We start from the raw sequence: 19,002 nt of genomic DNA, 5'->3' as shown, positions 1-19,002 counted from the left end.
TTCACAAACGTGGTGCAAGTACTACAAAAGTCAACCTAGTGTAATTGTTAGCTGCTTTGAGGACATCAGTAATATAAACCACACAAGCAGGAAAAATGCAAAAATTTATTTGGGTATCTTTGATTCTGAAAACTAAACCTTATTCAGAAAATAGAGACAGACCCTTCTCTGTTTTTTCAGCTTGTTTCTGTTTTCATGCGTGATTTTGTCACTGAGCTTTCCACAGTTCCTCTCCCTTTCCACACTTCAGCATGAAACTGAGAGTCATTTGACATTTAGGCAGAGAAAGAAATTGCACTTCGGTAACCTGCAGTGCTGCAGTGGCTTGTCTTCCCAAGACACAATCCATGTCCCAGTGTTTGCTGTTCTCTTCAAAAAACAATATGGCCATGTTTAAATCAGCCATAGTGCATTTTAAAAGTTTGCTGGAATTTTTTAATGCACTATATGGTGCTCAAAAATCCCATCACAGGGCATTCAAAGTACTTTGCAGATGCTGCACGCTGCATATTAATCAGAATAGACCATCATGTGATTTGCAGGCTACAATGAAAAGGTGCTTTTTGCGGGTCTTTGGCACTTCTCAGCCATGAAGTGACTAAACACTTATTAATGAGGGCACTTATTAAAGGGGCAGAACTTAAGAAATTATGTATGATGAATGTACAGAACCATATATGAAAAAAAAACATAAAATGTCGAGGGGTAGGTTGTAATGCATGTCACTTGAGAAATTTGCGTGCAAGATACAACAATGTGGGCACCGTGAAACAGCTGTTCACTGACAGTTGTTTCAATATATTCATTAGAGAATATGTCATGCCATGCTGTGTGCTTGGATGGGGGTTTTTTTTTTCTTCTAATGAAAGCTTAGATTTAGTTTGAAAGATTGATGTCTGATAACATATTTTTTTAAATGAATGAAAACATTGTAACTCACTAAAATAACTGAAACTACAAGGAGCTCTCATTTTTAAGGTCAAAACTAATGTTTGAAACATGCGCCTGTCCATGAACTATTCAGTGCTTAGTGTCATAATGGAACAATTGTTATTTTTTCATATAATAAGGATTGTTTTTGTGAGATAATGAAATATGTTAAGATAACATGTTTGTTTTCTCAAGGTGACAGGTTGATTATTTCGATAAAAAAAAAAAAACAAATAGGACTTTGTTAGAGTTCAGGAAACATTGGATGATAACTGAATAAGCCATGCAGGCCTTAACTTACTGTTATAGTTTCTTGCCAAATGTGACAATGAATAATAAAAGAAGGTGGTAACACACAAACTACTCACTTTGAAGCTCATTTTGGTCATTACATGATCTTGAGAAAACAAAGGTTTACAGGGTCCTTTGACAGTGGCAGTCCTGGCTTGCACCCAGGATGAAAGTTCCCCCACCCACCACCTACTGCCCCAACAACAATCTTAAATGAACAGGGTGTAATTAAATAGATGGCATGGTGTCTCAAATTAAAATAGTTATTAGTTTAGGGAGGTTGAAACCTGAACACGAATGTCCTAAGTAGCAATGTAGCAAAAGACTAAAGAACATTAACTCACGTTAGGCTGTTTTTTTGCATGCATGGCATGGGAGCTGATGCCTCCTCTGTATTTTCATTTGTCTCCATATGTCCAAGCTTTCATCCATGATAAAACTTATTTCAGGTAATTTGTTTCAATAATCGTCCTACTGACCCACCACCCACATTAGACTTTGGCAGGCTGGGAAGTAGGACAAGTCCTGAACCTGGGCATCCCAACTCCTGCTATTCTTTAGATATTAATTTCAGAAAAAAATCAATGATGACTTTATTTTTCCATTTTTTTGTTCTAGTTGTTAGTCGTGTTCTTGTTTCATGAACTGGAGTCATTTTAACAAGTCTGGGCCAAGGTTCATTATACTGCTACTACTGTCTCTTTCAAAGTAAAAGCCTTTTGAAGGGTTTAATTTGCCAATCTGATCTGATCAGAGATTCCAGCTGACATGTCTACATAAAAGCTAGATAAAGTGATGCGATCAGTTGTCTTTTGTCTTTACATGATGGAAAGATTTATTATGATTGTAACACTCTTGACATGCTCAGTGTTCACCAACTGAGAAGAATTAGGTGAATATGTTGTTATGTAGTTTTTTTTTTGTTTGTTTTTTTTTGTTTTGTTTTTACATTTTGACCATCAAGATGCTCAATTTTCTCTCAATCAAAAGCACTTCATGTAAATGTGGCTACTGTTGCTTTGTGTGTGTGTGTGTGTGTGTGTGTGTGCTCCTATGTGATGGGACATGTCACAGTTGCCATGCTCATACCTTATTTGGCCATGTTCTTTGTCACCTTCTCCACTCAGCCCCTGATTACCCTGATCTGTTTCACCTGTTCCTGTCCTGATAAGCAGGTTTGTCAGCCTAGTGCTTTGACAGATTGTCTGCAAACCTGCACGACAGTGACTTTCCAGCCATCTGTTCTCCGCATCTGCCTTTTGGCCTAATCTGACCTGTTTTAAACCTGACCTGTTCTCCACCTCTGGCCCTTCTGGGTACGTTTGATCTCTGACCTCTGCCTGTTTCTGACTGGATTTGTGGACTCTTGACTGCCTGCTCAGTTTTGACCCAGGACTTCTTCTGTGAGTACATCTTCACCTAGAATTGGATTTCGGTTTAATGTCTGCTCTGACTGCCGGACCTAGATACTCCTATTTATTGTGCCTCAGAAGTAATGTTTACTCTGTTTAGGGTGCATTCACACGGCCACTTTTTGGTCTGCTTCCATGAGAAGATTCCTCACAATAAGCACAAGGTTTGGAAATACTTTTGTAGGGCTTCACAATAAAGGTGACCCCTGGGGCCTGAGAGGTAAAGCACTTGTCATGTCTGCAAGAATATGCAAGAAAAAAAGGAAGAAAAAGAAATCATCTGCAACCCACTCACATCCGTACCCATGATTTTTAATCTATATCATTTTTACCCAGAACCACATTTTTCTGGGTTACCTGTATAGTACCTTTCATGTGAAAGACAACTCAAGGTGCTTTACATGGACATAATCAACAACAACAAAACAAAACAAAAAAAAAACAATTTAAGAAAAAATTACAATAAAAATAAGCATAAAATAAGGCTAAAAATACCCAAATACAATAGAATACTGAACATACAGACATCAAGTAAAAAAGAGAGAAAGAAAAATTAATCATAAGCTATGTTAAAAAGGTAGGTCTTTAATTTAGACTTAAAAGTGTTGAGCACTGTTTCACGACGAAGATTTTCAGGTAAGGAGTTCCACAGTTGGGAAGCGTAGACACTAAATGAAGCTTCACCACATTTACTTTACAATGATTACCATGTTGTGTGTGCGTGTGTGTGTTTTGTTTTGTTTTTTTCCCAACAGTAGGGACTTTGAAACTAGTTACAATGGAGGGAATGCAAACTTTTGAAGAAAACCAGTTCCAGTTTCCAGCCATTTGAAACTGGGAATGACAATCCCAAGGATCCTGCTAAAACCACACCTCAGTGGTTTAAAGGGAGATATTTAAATATATTGGAACAAACTTATAAAATCCCAGACTTCAATCCAGTTAAAAATTTATGGTATGATTTAGATATTACTGGACTATAAGAAAACCAACTTGAAGGAGTTGGAAACCTTTTGATTTGATCAAAGGGTTAAAGATGTGTTAAGATCATATAGAAAATCGATTGCAGGTTGCATGGGTTGCTCTAAATACTCTTCATATTGGTGGTTTTGGAAGTGAGGCCTGCCAAACTGTATTCAGGATCAGTTAATTAAATTTATAGCCAGGCCTGTTTCTTGGTTACTGATTCCAAAAGTGGTCTTGTTCTCTGGCTACGAGCTCAACAAGAAGCCTTGTTCTGGGGTCGTAGAACAGATCATTCAATTACACTTGTAATTTTGTACTTTTTCTCTGGTTTGCCAGACAGATCACAGCCTTTGTTGAGCTAGGATTTTAAAAGCATAAAAATACATTTTTTTTTTAAAGTATTAAAAGTTTTAAAGATTTACACAACATTTAGTTTTATTTGTATGAGCAGATATTTTCTGTCTGAACAGTTTTCATAGATGGTGCTTAAAGAGGACAAAAATTAATAGTTGTGTGTTTTTGTGAACATATATCAAGAAAAATTGATTGTGTGCTTCCTAAACATCTGTTTCAGAAGTGACTGATATGAGAATAAAATTGATTAAATGGGAAAAAAGTAACAACTTCTTTATTATTCTCTCATAGTTTTCATGTGGTCTTGTTTAGTTGTTCTCCTTAAAAGGATTACAGCTTTGGTTAGAAGTTATCCTGTGATTTTTACAGCTGATCTTGTAAGATCATTTTTCAGTTCAACAGCTGAACATCACGAGGCACATAGTTGTGCTGGGTAACAGTTGCTGAGTTATTCTACAGGGAGGTGACAGAGGCTGCACTTCTGCAGATGGAAGATGACAATTAGAGGAATATTTCAAGAGGAATTTTAGAAAAAGTGTTGAAAAGATTACTGTTATGTCTCACAACCGGGATGAAATGGAGACATTCTAAAACCTTCCTTAAGTTCTGATCAGGACTGTAAATAAGCATGTGTAAACATACCTGTTAAAGGTGGATTTTTTTAACATTGATATTTTAAAATGATCACCATAAGAGGGCAGAGATTTGCCAGACAAGGGGTAAGTTGCTATCCATATTCAAAATAAAATTATTCATTTTTGCAAGCCCTTTTCTTTTCTCTAGCCTTCTGGTTAAGAAGGGAAGAAAAAAACTTATCAGCTTTATCCCTACAACATCTTGTGGTTTCTTCATTTTTACTGAAAAGTCATTAAAAATAAAACAAGCAAATGTGTCTTTAGGGCTGATACTCTGCAGATTGGTGTTATAGTTCAACCTTTTTTTCATGAACCAGCGATCTCCAGCTGAAGGCCACATTTTTCATCAATGCCAATACAGAGTAGTGACTTATTCAAAAATTAATATATCAGAACTGTCACAGACAAATATTTATTTGTATTGTTGCCAAATAGAAACTGCTGAGCTACTCCAGTACTTTAGTACCCACCAGTGACTACCACCATTAAAAATAGGTTGAACTGCTGTACAGACACTGATAACATAGCTACTTTTATTTGTGTACACATAACGTTACACGGTTAGCCAAACATGTTTTTTAGCACAAGTGCGACCACAAGCATTTTCTTATTAAAGCCATTTCTACATATGTTGTCTTATTAAAAAAGATGGTCGTATTAACATGTTCTCATTTCATCATCATGACTTATCTCAAAATAAAAGTTGTCATTGTGCACAAAGCTGTGATATCCTTGACACGGTGTATCCCCAGCTTATTTGATTTTTACTTTTTACTTAATTATACACTTTGCTAAAATGCATTTGTCACTTTCCTGGCGAGCAAACGAAGACAAACATCACTAGTGAGGAGCTTTTGCCATTTCCCTCTGCAACCCAGCCAAACCTTAGTCATAATGTCTTCTTCACAAATTGCATTAATTCATGGCCACATGTCCATTACCACCATGTTGCCTAATCTGTGTGTACTTAATGCACCATCTTTACATGGGACCCAAATGTCCAGTTTATATAGATTTTAGCATTTTTAGCACAAAACCTTAATAGAGAATAGATTCCAACCCCCTGTTTTTCTATTTTATCAGGTTTAATTGGGGTACAAGATTTTTGCACTTCAAAACTGTACCTAAAAACACCTAATCAATGTGTGTCTAAACATATACTCCACTAAGCATTAAGATTAAACTCTAACAAAGATTTCCTAAAGAAATATCTACATTTCAGAAAAAAGACTCACACTCACAAGTAGTTTAATTTAAAATGTAATCAAATTTAGCCAACTTCATGTTTTATAACAGTTCAACAGAGCTGACAGGGTTTTATCTGTGATCAAGAGATTCCCTGTCTCATGACTATACATTATTTAGACTTACCCGCACGTTCCCACACAGTACTAACTCTTGGCTATGGTACATTACCACATTAACGTACCATAATAACTCATGTCCATGTAATAATATTGTTATGGTGTGTCTTCCGCTAATAGAATGTACTTTATACTACACTATAAATGGAAAGTGCAATGTTTTGCAAGAGAGTTACAAACTCTGAGAAAACGGTGTGATCAGCTGTAAAGTTGAAGTCCCAAGTATATCAAATTTGATGTTTAGATGTTTTTTTTTTTTTTATGTGGTCAGTTTTGCACATCATTTTGATTTTTCTTTTTCTTTTTTTTTTTTCAGAGCTTGTAATTCCCCAATGAATATTGATACTCATCCTTCTCAGTTTTGCATCCAATTTATTTATTGTGGATATAGTCTGGCCAGGTCACTAGAGCTGGTTCATGGAGGGTTTGAAGAAGGCACTCAAACAAAATAAACAGTGAAATAACAATGTCAAAGGAACTTTATGCAAAAACTGTAAATTAAATTTCACAAAATCAGCAAAGGAAAATTACTATCCTGTATTTTCTGAATGTTTTTAATATACATTTCACATTTGGTGGTAATGTATTTAAAGGGGTAGTGCACCCAAAAATGTGTTTTTTAAGCTGTAACCAGGTTGTGTTTTTCGTGACGTAGAGAGGTTATCTACGTCAAAATTTTAAAAACCCCACAGCCCCTCCCTCCAGATGCAGATAGATGGGTTCTTGCCTTGCAGGTATAGAAAACTATGCCCACAATCGCATACGAAGGGATGTCAACTTATATGGTGTAGATTTGCTAGTTTCAGACTTCTATTCTTTCACAGTTTCTGAATAAATATTCCCGCAACTGGACAGATTTGTGCTTTTGAGGGGTGTAAAAGTAACACCGGACTTTATTCTTTACCTGCTGATCCTCATCTGCCAGATAATTAATTTTTTTGTATTATTATGTCCTAAAACATTAAATCTTAGAACTGAAAATGTGCTTCTTTTTTTTTTTTTTTTTAAAAAAAAGAAATATATGCAACACTTTTTTCTACAATCTCTAAACCAAGGACATTTTTACTTTTGTAAAGGCAGGGGATCCAACCACCAATCTGGAGGAGCCACATTCACCATGTGGTTTAGGGGGTGGAGTGGTCATCACAAGTAATGTATTAATGGAAGCTGAGATTGGTCCTTTTTCTCAGTTGTCATTGTATTTAGTGGTCTAATCAAGTAATAAATTGATTCAGTAGAGTATGTGGAAAGGCATGAGTGGAACTGATAGTGTCAGAGGGAAAAGAGGATGTTCTGTCTCTGTGCGTGTAAACATGCTCACTGTATCCTTACTGTGCTAAATAGCAATTATTTTTTCTCAAGTGGTATCCCAGTACTTCAGTTCACTTTCAAATAAAGTTCAAATAATGTCAACAGAATCCTCCAGCGTCTATATGTAGTCACATGCGAACAGATTTAATTACCAACGCCATGAAACAGTTCTTGTTTTGCTGGATTTCATTTTCAGGAACTTTTCTCTGAAAGCTCCTTAAAAATCTGGTTATCTTGTCAGTTTAACAGCACTGTTATTGAACTAACTGTGTTATCAGCATGCATAGATTATTCTTTAAAGGAATTCAAGCATCAACACACATGCATATGGACTCCATCCCAGGTCTCCCTCTTATCCACTATCCACAGTAAATGCAGCTTGTCACGGTGCCTCTGTAAGTGAGCATGTGGATAGCGTGGCTCGTAAATCAAGATGAGTAAGGTTGGCAGCAGATTCTAAGCAAGCAATAACAAATCTGGAAAACCAAAACAATCCCTGACAGCTGCCACTGTTTCATGCAGTGATTTAATTACTACTAATGAACAGTTATAAACACATGGCATGTCTTGTTTATTTTGTGCAAAATCCAAGATGTCAAGGTTCCAGTTCAGGTGTCAGTCTGTGATGGTGGAACAATAATCTGCTGGCTAATATTACACAATATTACATGTCCTACAGGTCTGCACACAGCATGTAAACAATATCTGTTGTATTGCAGCTGCTTACTTTTACACGCAATGTGTTTTTTCAAAGCTTAAAGGCTTATTTGTTACTCCTACATCATAAATGAACAAACTTCTCTTCACCAAACTGGACACTCTTCAGACCTTTGATGCTCCATGAAATCTTGACTATCACAGTGGTTGTGCAGGGTCCATCAGGCATGCCCCCCACTCTTGCTTAGGGTCAACATTCAGCTGATTATCCTTGCTCCACTGCATACAACCCAATCAATAAGAACAGATTTGTCTGTTTGTGTGATCTAGCACAAGTGGTGTGGTATTTATTTTTAGTTGTGTGCTGTTCTAATTGCTTTTAGTTGCTTTGAATCCTGTTTTGATGCATGTAAATTGGCCACCCCTTGTGCTGGCATCAACTTCTTGATTAGACACCCTAATGCAATCAGTACACCTGCTCCGGATAATAGACACACAGGTATATAAAGGCAAGGAAGCAGAGCAGTGGAGGACCAAGTTGAAGACACAAACCACCCGCACCGGGGACCACGGCAGCTGGGACTACAGCGTTACGAGGCGACTGACACGCAGAGGCAGGGAAAGGACCCTGCCTGCCGTGTGAGTACCTGAGCACAAAAGAAGTAACGCTGTTTGGAGCAGGCTAAACGGAGGATAAGTGTAATTGGGAGCATGTATTGCCTCCTCGTGGTGTTATTCTGCGTAGGTATCCCAGGGGCCAGAAGCCGAAGACTAGAGCCGGCTGGGAGGGATCGAGAGGAGTAAAGGAGTGTGACACTGAATACATGCAGGGGCAGAGGGGAACTCTGCCTGCCGTGGGTATTATTGCCACACTCCATCTGCTTAGCCTAAGGCCCTGATGTGTCATAGCCCCATGCTGGCATATGTTTATTGTTCCAGATTGACCCTGGGCTGTGACCCAGGTGGACCTACAGACCTGGATTGGGAGGAGGATCTGCCTTACCCCATACTTTAGTTACCCTTGACCCTGGATGGTGCTACCTTTTTTTTTTTTTTTTTTTTTTTTTTAATGGTTATTTTATATTAGTTTTTTATGGGACTTTTAGGATGAATGTCTTTTTTTATTCATTCTTGGAGGCATTTAATTTTGTTAGATTTTTAGGTTGAGTAGTTTAATTTTTTTGTGGACATTTTATTTTAATAATTTGTGATGAATTTTTCATTTAAAAACTGTCTGTATTGCCAATGAGGACAAAAACAAAGTGTGCTCTCACCTGGTCATTCCACAGTCCATAGCAAAAGTCCTTGTTTATCCATAGCCCCCATCATTACATTTGTGTAAGTCATTTTACAGACAGTTTCGCTACGTCAGTTCAACTCTATTGCAGCATAGCGTAACATTCACAATTAAGTTAGACCCAAGAATCTGCTCTTTATTTGGTTTATTTGAATTTGCATGACGTTAAGAGACTTACAGAATCTCCTAACTTTTTACAGCTGGTTTTTAATCGTTTTTAAATATTTGTATCTGATCTTTGCAGGATTATGTGGTTAGTAAGGCTGCACAGTGGTTTGGTGGTTAGCACCGCAGCCTCACAGCAAGAAGGTTTGAATCTCAGCTGGGGGGGGAGGTTCGAACCTTGAGGGTGGTGGCCTTTCTATGTGGAGTTTGCATGTTCTCCCTGTGTATGCGTGGGTTCTCTCCAGGTACTCCGGCTTCCTCCCACTGTCCAAAGACGTGCATGTTAGGTTAATTGATTACTCTAAATTCTCCCTAGGAGTGTGAGTGGTTGTTTGTCCCCTATGTGTTGGCCCTGCTATGGACTGGTGAACTGTCCAGGGTGTACCCTGCCTCTCACCTGTTAATGCTGGGATAGGCTCCAGCTTACCCGCGACCTGTAAGGGACTAAGCGGTTCAGAGAATGAATGAATGTGGTTAGCAATATGGATTTTTTTTATTTTTTTTTATTTTTTATTTAAGCGTAGCATTCATTCATTGCTCTCTTATGTTATAGATTCTCTTAAAAAATTAACCCAAAACTCCATCTAAGGTCAAAGGATCTTACCAAATTCTAAAACTAAGCACAAATTATAATTTTATTTGAGACATTTTACAGTTTTGCTTGTTTTTTTAAAAAAAAAATAATAAAAAATTAACCACAAATTTTACGCTGGGTTAAGTTGACATGCAAGAATGTCTGCAGGATTTAAAGATGGGGCCTTAACAGAAGTCTGCCTCCCTGAAACCCACCACCAGCATCTAGACTCTGGGCTTTGCCTGTAGTCTTCTGTCACGTTCCACATTGATGTGGGATTGGAGTCTAACAGCCAAACCTTTTTCTAATTCTTTGTTCATGAAGTTTTATTTAATAAACTTGCATGAACGTTTCCTTTTAACTGTCCTTATTAAAGTTCAAGTTGTCACCAAACATCCAATGAGTCTTGTGCTCTCAAAATTTATGTGCAACTGTAAAGTTTATCATTTCTATCCATGTGTTAAAATAAGAGAAAAGGAAAAAAAACTTATCTGATTGAGCTCTGCAGCTCTAAGTGGGGAAAAAGGCAAAACAGAGAAAGCACTGTGCATGCTTCTCTCCTTGTCGGTATCTTTTCCTTCATAGCCCTTCCTCCTCTTGCTTTATAACCTGATAAAAGTCAGCACTATGCTCACACTGTTTTCTGTCCTTCACATCTCTTACATATACTCTGACCTAGTGTGTTCAGAGCATCCAGCTTCCAGACAGTCAGGTGAGGCCATCATCTCTGCTCTGTTCCAGTTCATCTGCCCTATATACATTCAGACAATTACCTGGGTCTGTTGTACAGAACAAGCCTCCGAGTGTCTGCGTGGCTTCAGCAGACAATGAGGTTGTCCCCAGGTGCACCAGATACTGCAAGATAATAAAGGTTTGAAGAGCACATGTTCCAGACAGTGACAGAGGAAGACTGTCTGGTATGACTTTGTTGTGCCAAGACAACTGGATTACTTCAACAGAGGTAACTGTAGTTTTATATATTTACATAATATGCATGAAGAGGGAACGCAAACACAAAATCCTGATTTCAACCTTCAGCTTTAGATATTTCCTATCAGATATATTTGCTTTTGGTTGTTAACCTCATACTTGAGGCAACTACATTATCATGGTTATATTCATATGCAGACAAACGGCCTTCTAGATATGAATTAACTTACATTGTTTAGCCACAGTGTTTTTAAAGGCAGGCGCATAGTAATGAAGATATATATAAATTCATAGCTAATTATAAATAATCAGAGTAATCTCCAGGCTGCTTTGTAATCACTAGTTTGCATAACCTTTGAAGGTCCTATTTCTGAATAAAGACTTGTAAATGTGTATATCAAAAAATGAAGTTTCTCAAGCACCACTAAAATATACCAAGTGTTCAGTCATTGCTGTACTAGTATAATTTCCTACATACGATTATGTGGTTTTTAATAATGTTAAGTTGTGACAAGTTCAAACTCAGGTATTTTAATGACCTATCACTTTTATTATTTTAAAAAATATAAAAATATTAAACTAATTTCCAGAAAAGTTTAAAAGTTGTATAAAAATTCAACCTTTTTTTTTTTTTTTTTTTTTTAAGTCTGAGTAAATCCAGAATTTGACGCAAGAGACACACAAAAAAAAGTTTGGATAGAGACACATTTATGATAACATGTTTTAGCCTTTTCTTTTAACTGCATTTTTTTAAAATAAATAAATACATAAATAATTTTCTATGCAGTTTATTCCAATTCAGGATCACAAAGAAGCTGGAACCAGTCCCAGCAATTAGCAGGCGAAGGGCAGAGTACACCCAGGACACCAGTCACCAGTCCATCACAGGGCCAACACAGAGAGACAAACATTCACACTCCTAGGGAGAATTTAGAGTGACCAATTAACCTAACATGCATCTCTTTGGCTGGTGGGAGGAAGCCAGAGTACCCAGAGAGAACCCACACATACACGGGAAGAACATATAATCTCCAGAGGGAAAAGCCCTTGTGGTTGGAACCAGTGACCTTCATGCTGTGAGGTCGCGGTGCTAACCACCACAACACCTTGCTGCTCAATTTAGGAATTTCCAACAGTAATCACTGCAGTTCTGCAAGAAGAATCAGCTTCCATTCTTTCTGATGTTGAGATTTCAACAGCTCAACAGTCTGCGGTGGCTTTTGTGTGTAAACGAATGTAGAATGAAACAACCACTTACTTAATAGCCACACAATTTGTCTTGACAGTAACATAACTCTCCAAAATTCCAATATACACACATATCCAGGAAGTCATCCATGCCATGAAAAATTATGCATCCCCATCACATCACCTTTTAGTTGCAGCAGCCTGGAAGAACCGAACACTTTTTATACCTCAGAACACACAACCACTGTCTTTCTGTCCCTCTGAGACGAACCCCTGTCCAAATTACTTTGCAGAACAGAGTGATGTTTATTTTTTATGTTTATTGTACTTATTTTCTGTAATACAATTTCAGGTTATAATTCTGGATGCAGTTGTGGACTGTGTTGAGGGAAAATGGTTTCCAAAGTGCTTTTGAGCCCAAATGGCAGCTAATACATTTTAATGGCATGATGGTTCATTGTGTGGTTCTGCCTTAGGGCACAAAAAAACATGCATATATAACAGTAGGTTGATCTTTGGGAAAATCTTAGTCTATAAAGGCCAATCTTCCTGAATCTGTAATGTTTCAGGCTGTAAGATTATAGTTGGTTTTTGTTTTTTGTTTTTTTTTTCAAAAGAGAGAAAAAAACACCCATGCTTTGGTGTATTCTACTTTTATTTCGAGTCCTGACACCCTCACCTCTTACCGATTAATCAGGTGATTGTATAGTTGTTTTTTTGTTTTTTTTTGTTTTTTTGTTGTTGTTGTTTTCAAAAGAGGAAAATAACACCCATGCTTTGGTGTATTATACTTTTATATCCAGTCCTGACACCCTCACCTCTTACCGATTAATCAGGTGATTGTATAGTTGTTTTTTTGTTTTGTTTTTTTTGTTTTTTTGTTGTTGTTGTTTTCAAAAGAGGAAAAAAACACCCATGCTTTGGTGTATTATACTTTTATATCCAGTCCTGACACCCTCACCTCTTACCGATTAATCAGGTGATTGTATAGTTGTTTTTTTGTTTTGTTTTTTGTTTTTTTGTTGTTGTTGTTTTCAAAAGAGGAAAAAAACACCCATGCTTTGGTGTATTCTACTTTTATATCCAGTCCTGACACCCTCACCTCTTACCGATTAATCAGGTGATTGTAAAATCTTCCAGAATGCTGTTATTTGTACATGTTTCATAAATTTTTTTTTATTTTTTTTTTTGCTGGCATCAAATTTTAGATTTGTTTTCATACAATGAAGATGCTCAAAAACTTCACCACTTTTCTGGAAATGGGGTTTGTATAAGAAATGTTTCATTTCCACATTTAAGTAAAGTTTTCAGAACTAATTGTAATTAATTGCTTTTTCTTATCATTCACAGCTTATTTGATGATTTTCAGGACAACAATGCACCATTAAAGGATTCTGCCTCTGTGTTTACCAGTTCGTTCCACCGAGTGTAAGATAAACAATATGCTCAGTTTCAAAAGCTTGGTAATCTGTTCCAACTAAAGTTAATCAGTTAATGCCCACATGGCTGTGCTCCCTCTCGGCTTAGTGATTTAGTTGTGAGAGAGCAGCATTCCACTGGAGTCAAAACACAGACATCATTGAAACTGAATGTCGCATTGCAATACTAAAAAAAAAAAAGCTTATTTAGACAAACAGCCCTTTCTGATGAAGAAGCAAAACTTTTGAGGTGGTTTTAAAAACATTTAAAGTGAAATTTAATGTTTTAAAACTGGAAAAATGTGGCTAAAAGTTAGACAGTACTGCATTTTTACAGCTGCATATTCTTTTTTTTTTTTTTTTTAACCATATTCATACATGAATAAGAACAAGGTCTAATAATGATTTCTTAAAATTAAAATTTTAAAATGTTGAATTAAATATGTAAATAATGTATTATCTATCCAAACATATTGTCATTTGATTACTCTTCAAACACAAATACAGACATTAAAGGCGAGTTAAAAAACTTTAAAATTTTTATCTCTTTTATTATTTTTTTAATGAGGAGGAAAAATCAAATTTTAACATGTTTTGTTGGAATAAAATGGCCAGAATGAGATATGAACAAACCCTAAATAAAACTTTCCTAATATAAAGAGGAATAAATGTGGAAACTTTGGTGTGTTTAAGTGCAAACACAGTGGAGATACATGGCTCAGAGCTTAAAAGATCTTAATACAAAATTACAGACTTACACTTGTAAATACATAAATATGTAAATGAAAAATGTTGACAACAGGGAATGTTTTAATGTAACTGCTTTTTTCAAATTAAGTTTACTTCAATTATCAAGCCACAGGGCAGTGCTGTTTATCATGAATATTGATTCAAATATGGATTTGCCTTATTTCACCCCCGATGGTTTAGTTTATTTAAGATGATCATACAGTAACTAAATTAAATTTTATGCTTCAGGAGGTGATTTTTATTTATTTATTTTAGATAATTCTATCAAATGACATATTCTTTTTTTTTAAATAAAGTACTATGAGTAAAACTGAGTTTTTTTGTTTGTTTTGTTTTGAGGTTGTTTAGACTGTGTTGAAACTGCAGAGCTCTGTCCCCTGTGAGGACATTTGATTTGTGAAAAACCGGAAGAACCTGAAGGAGAGTTGGCTTTATGTGTGTGCGCATATGAGTGTGTGTCTGTGGGTGGGTGTGTGTGTATGCAGAAGACAGGATGCCAGGGTGCTGCTGGGCCTGATCCCAAGTCCTCTGCTTTGATGCCGAGGACTTTGAAGCCGAGTGTCAGGCATCAAAGAGAACAGGACTGGACCTCACCCCAGTCCCTCCATCCTCAAGTTTGGGGGGGTTGAGGGTGCAATGTGTGGCTCGTCACTTCACTCAACATGACTTCAGTGTCACAGAGCGCCTGCGTGAGCGAAAAGATGAAGCAGCGGATACGTGTAGTGTGATGAGTCACTTTCTGGCACACACACACACACACACACACAACACATACACATCCACACACACAATCCTCATACAGATGCAGTTTCGGGTCCACACAGATGTACCCACACCAGACTTCAAACTGAAGAAATGCAGCACTGAACGCTTTCCCTAAAATCTGATTGGATGCAGTCACAATAGGGGGTTGACGCTCCAAACTTTTGAGCGCTGTTTCCATGGCAATAGTTTCTGACATCTCCTGTCGTGACGAGATGTTTTTTAGTTGCAGATTACCGGGAGGGGGGGCTTTGCACAACAAGATTTGAACACTGACAGTCAAGGCAGGCTGTCAGAACGTCCTGATCAAAAAAGAAAGACAGCAAAAAAAAAAAAAAGCAAAAAAGCAACACATCATATTTTTAAAGCAGAGAGCCACGGTACACACTCCGACTGCAGGCAAAATCAGTGAACCCGTGTGACCTTGTCTGAGAGGAAAGGGAGGGCTACATGGATCCTTTTAACCACCCACAAAAACCACTGACGTATCTTGATACTCAGTGACGCATCCAGCCCAGAGGAATATTTCCTCTTAGATAATTGGAGGATATTGTGTTGATAATGAGGCAACTTGGCCTTTCTCTCTCTCTCTCTTTTTTTTTGGTAGCGGACAGTGTAGCATCCTCATTAGGAAAGGTATTTAGGGACAAGGGTTGTTATGTGACAGTGTTTTATTCTTCCACAGCAAATGTAGAAACTGATGCTTGATCCAGCAGTAAGAGTGAATCCATCAAAGAAATCATGCAGGGAGGAAGATTTTAACAAGATCAAAGACCAAATCAATAGCCGACGTGCTTTATCATATCCCTATCTCAACAACCGTCCTACATTTGTGTTTCAGAAGCAGAAAAAAAAGAACAAATCTATTTGTTTTCTAAATCCCTGCAGGTTCATTTGGGTTCAGTACAGATCCCAGCAGGGGTGCTAGACGAAGAGGGTGGGCGGGTGCGAAACCTCTTCGGATGAAAAGAACTAAAGTGACCTCAGAGAAGCCAGTTTAGAGGCTTTGGTCAGTTGTGAATGGCTGATGCCACCTAGCAACATCTTCTGAAGAACCAAAGCAGCGTCCTTTAGATGATACTGTATGAAAATATGGATCTGAGGTTTTAAACCAGAATATGATGCTTGTTTATAGTCAGTAATGCATTAAAAAGCCCAACTGCAAACAAAAGCAGACACAGAAGAGAGTAACAACAGAAGCCATTCAGAAGAGATGCAGCAAGGCTTATTTTTATAACATGGTCAAAAATAGACTGGATTTGTACGAGACAAAATAACAGCAACCCTGAAATGGCCCAACAGCAAGTTAAAATCAGTCTTCAGAATGAGATTTTAATACAACATGTGATCCGTATTTTCTATCACAATTGGATACGCTTTGAATGTTTTCACAGAGGCAAATAAGCTTTGAGGGCATTTTATTAAAAGATTTATGTGCAGAGGATAGTCTATGTTGACTAAACTTAGATGTAGGAACACTTGATTTAAAATTTAGAAATTCATTCAATAATATATTAAGTACTGGGCTGATACGGCTCGTCATAATGCAGTGACTATTATAATAAAAGAAATGGGGAAATGTTAAGCTTCTAATCCATATGTTTTGTTCATGCTCCCATTTAGAGAAGTTTTGGAAAACTGTAAAATATACCATTAAAAAAGTTATTAGTTCTGAATTTGCTTTAAAACCAAGATTTGTATTACTTGGAGATGAATCAATATTACCTTTATATTCTAAATATCTGCTATTAAGTTTATTGCATTGAACTGGAAAAGTGTTGCACCTCCATGCATCCATATGTGGCTGAATGAACTCTTGTCTTATATCCCACCAGAAAAAATAAAGTACAAATTGAAGAACCCAAAAGCCTTTGAGGATGAGAACTTCGAAAAACTATGAAAAGTAATTTGATCTATTTATGTTTTTTTTTTGTTTGTTTTAATCTCTGTATGTGTAAATTCATAGGTATGCAATTGTATATGTGTGTGTGTATTTATATATGTGGGTGTATGCACATGTAGATGTTTGTGTATATTTATTTTAACCGTCTATCTTGTTACATACATGCTCTTGATATGTGTGGGGGGTAGAGAAGGGTTCTTTGTGAAATTTTGGTTAATATCCCTCATGAATGGGGGAGAAAAATACTTCATTTGCTTGATAAAGCAATGATAAAATATTTGGAATGAAATTGAGGAGAAAATAAAAAGCTATCAGTTAAAAAAAAAAGTGTTTATAATATTGAACATTTACCATTTTCGTCCAGCAGGCGGCAGCAAAGTTCCCCACTCAGCCCCTAACAGATCAGTGTTCAGTAACCCTGTTTTGTTTTTTTCTTTCTTTCTTTTTCTAATTTATTCTTAATTTTTGCTACCAAGACTAATTGGTAAAGAGTGTGAGGTATTAAAATAATTAACTGTATAATTTTCTCAATTTTTAAACTACTTTTATTTATATATAGTGATCAATAAAATGCGTAAACGTATGTGACAACCCTACCATCTGAATATTGCAGCTGAAATCATCAAACCAAACAAGATTTTCCCATCTTCTGTTGCGTGTTCAGAAATGATATTCTCCATACCTTAGCTGGAACCGGTGGTTGTTTGAGTTACTATTACCTTTGTATCATCTCCAGCCAGTCTGCCCAGTCTCCTCCGACATTCAACAAGACATTTTCTTCCAGAGTTGCTGTCGTGTTATTGGCCGACTAGATTATTTGTATTACAAGAATTTGTATGGATGCACCTAATAAAGAGGCCAGTGAGTGTGTTCTGCTTGTAAAAGAAGTTACTGATGAATTTTGAGCATCTTGACCACTTTCAGCCTAATGTTGATGGTTCCAAGCACCAAATGCAAGTATGACTCCACACGACAGTTTCATGATCACATTTTTAACACGTCAGAAAAAGTCCTTTTCTAGGAGTGACTTTAATCTCTAGGAGAATTTATTTCATGAAAGATGCCAGTCAGTCATGAGTTTGTTTGCCACTTTTAACAGGTCAGATGTGATTTGCTAAAGCATTTCTATTCCCTCCAACCAGCATCACGTCTCCTCTGAAACAGGCAAAAACATCTCCATTAATCTGCACAGCTTCTAAATCCATATTAGAAAATGACAACTAAAACCTACTTTAAAAAAAAAAGAAAGAAAAAAAACCCAAAATCAGACAAATAATGACAAGACTTTTTTTTTTAGGATGAAAATATAAAACTCACATGTTCTCTTTATTTGTTGTATATAGATAGATGTACACCACCAGAGATTTGGATAAAAGTATACACAAAAAGCTGATGTACGTAGGATCAACACATCTGGAGGTGAAAAACAAAAATGGAGAAGATGTGGAACTACAAAGATAAAAAACTATGTTTCTAGATGCAAATAGTTGCATGTGTTGCACTTTGTGCCACATGCCAACTGTCTGCAGTTGCTAATAACCTCTGTATTCTGTACACAGGGTATTTTGTACAAAATATGAAATCTAACATTTAATATTAGATATAACATAAAGTACATCATATGTACAATATTAGATGAAGCCATTTAGTATGAGTTATATACTAAAGGACACTTGCAATAATAACTCTTAAAAGAAAACAAAGCTTATGTAAAATGAAGAGAGCTCCAAAGAAGCCAGTATTAAAGCCATTCGAGGAAGAACAATAGTCATCAATGGGACATTTTGTGCTGCAGCAACACTACAAGACAACTGCTGAAGGAATGGAGTCACTTTCCTTTCATTATTCAACCAGAGCAGAGATGGGTGGGGTTTTTATGCAAGCCCTGTGATGACTGTTGTTCTTCAGAACAAACATGGACAGAAGAGAACGGTGTGGTTGCAGGATCATTTACAATTCGCACATTCAGTTGCAACACTAATGAAGAGGTTCTGCAGGCAAAGAAGGAATAAAAACAAGAAAAAACAACTCGCACGCATCCAGAAGCAGATCAGACCAAATACTGAGCCCAGACAGGTTTGTACTGAAGTGTAAC

Source organism: Melanotaenia boesemani, chromosome 22 (genome assembly GCF_017639745.1).
Source record: "Melanotaenia boesemani isolate fMelBoe1 chromosome 22, fMelBoe1.pri, whole genome shotgun sequence".
Lineage (NCBI taxonomy): Eukaryota > Metazoa > Chordata > Actinopteri > Atheriniformes > Melanotaeniidae > Melanotaenia > Melanotaenia boesemani.
Note: the sequence above shows the minus strand (reverse complement) of the source record.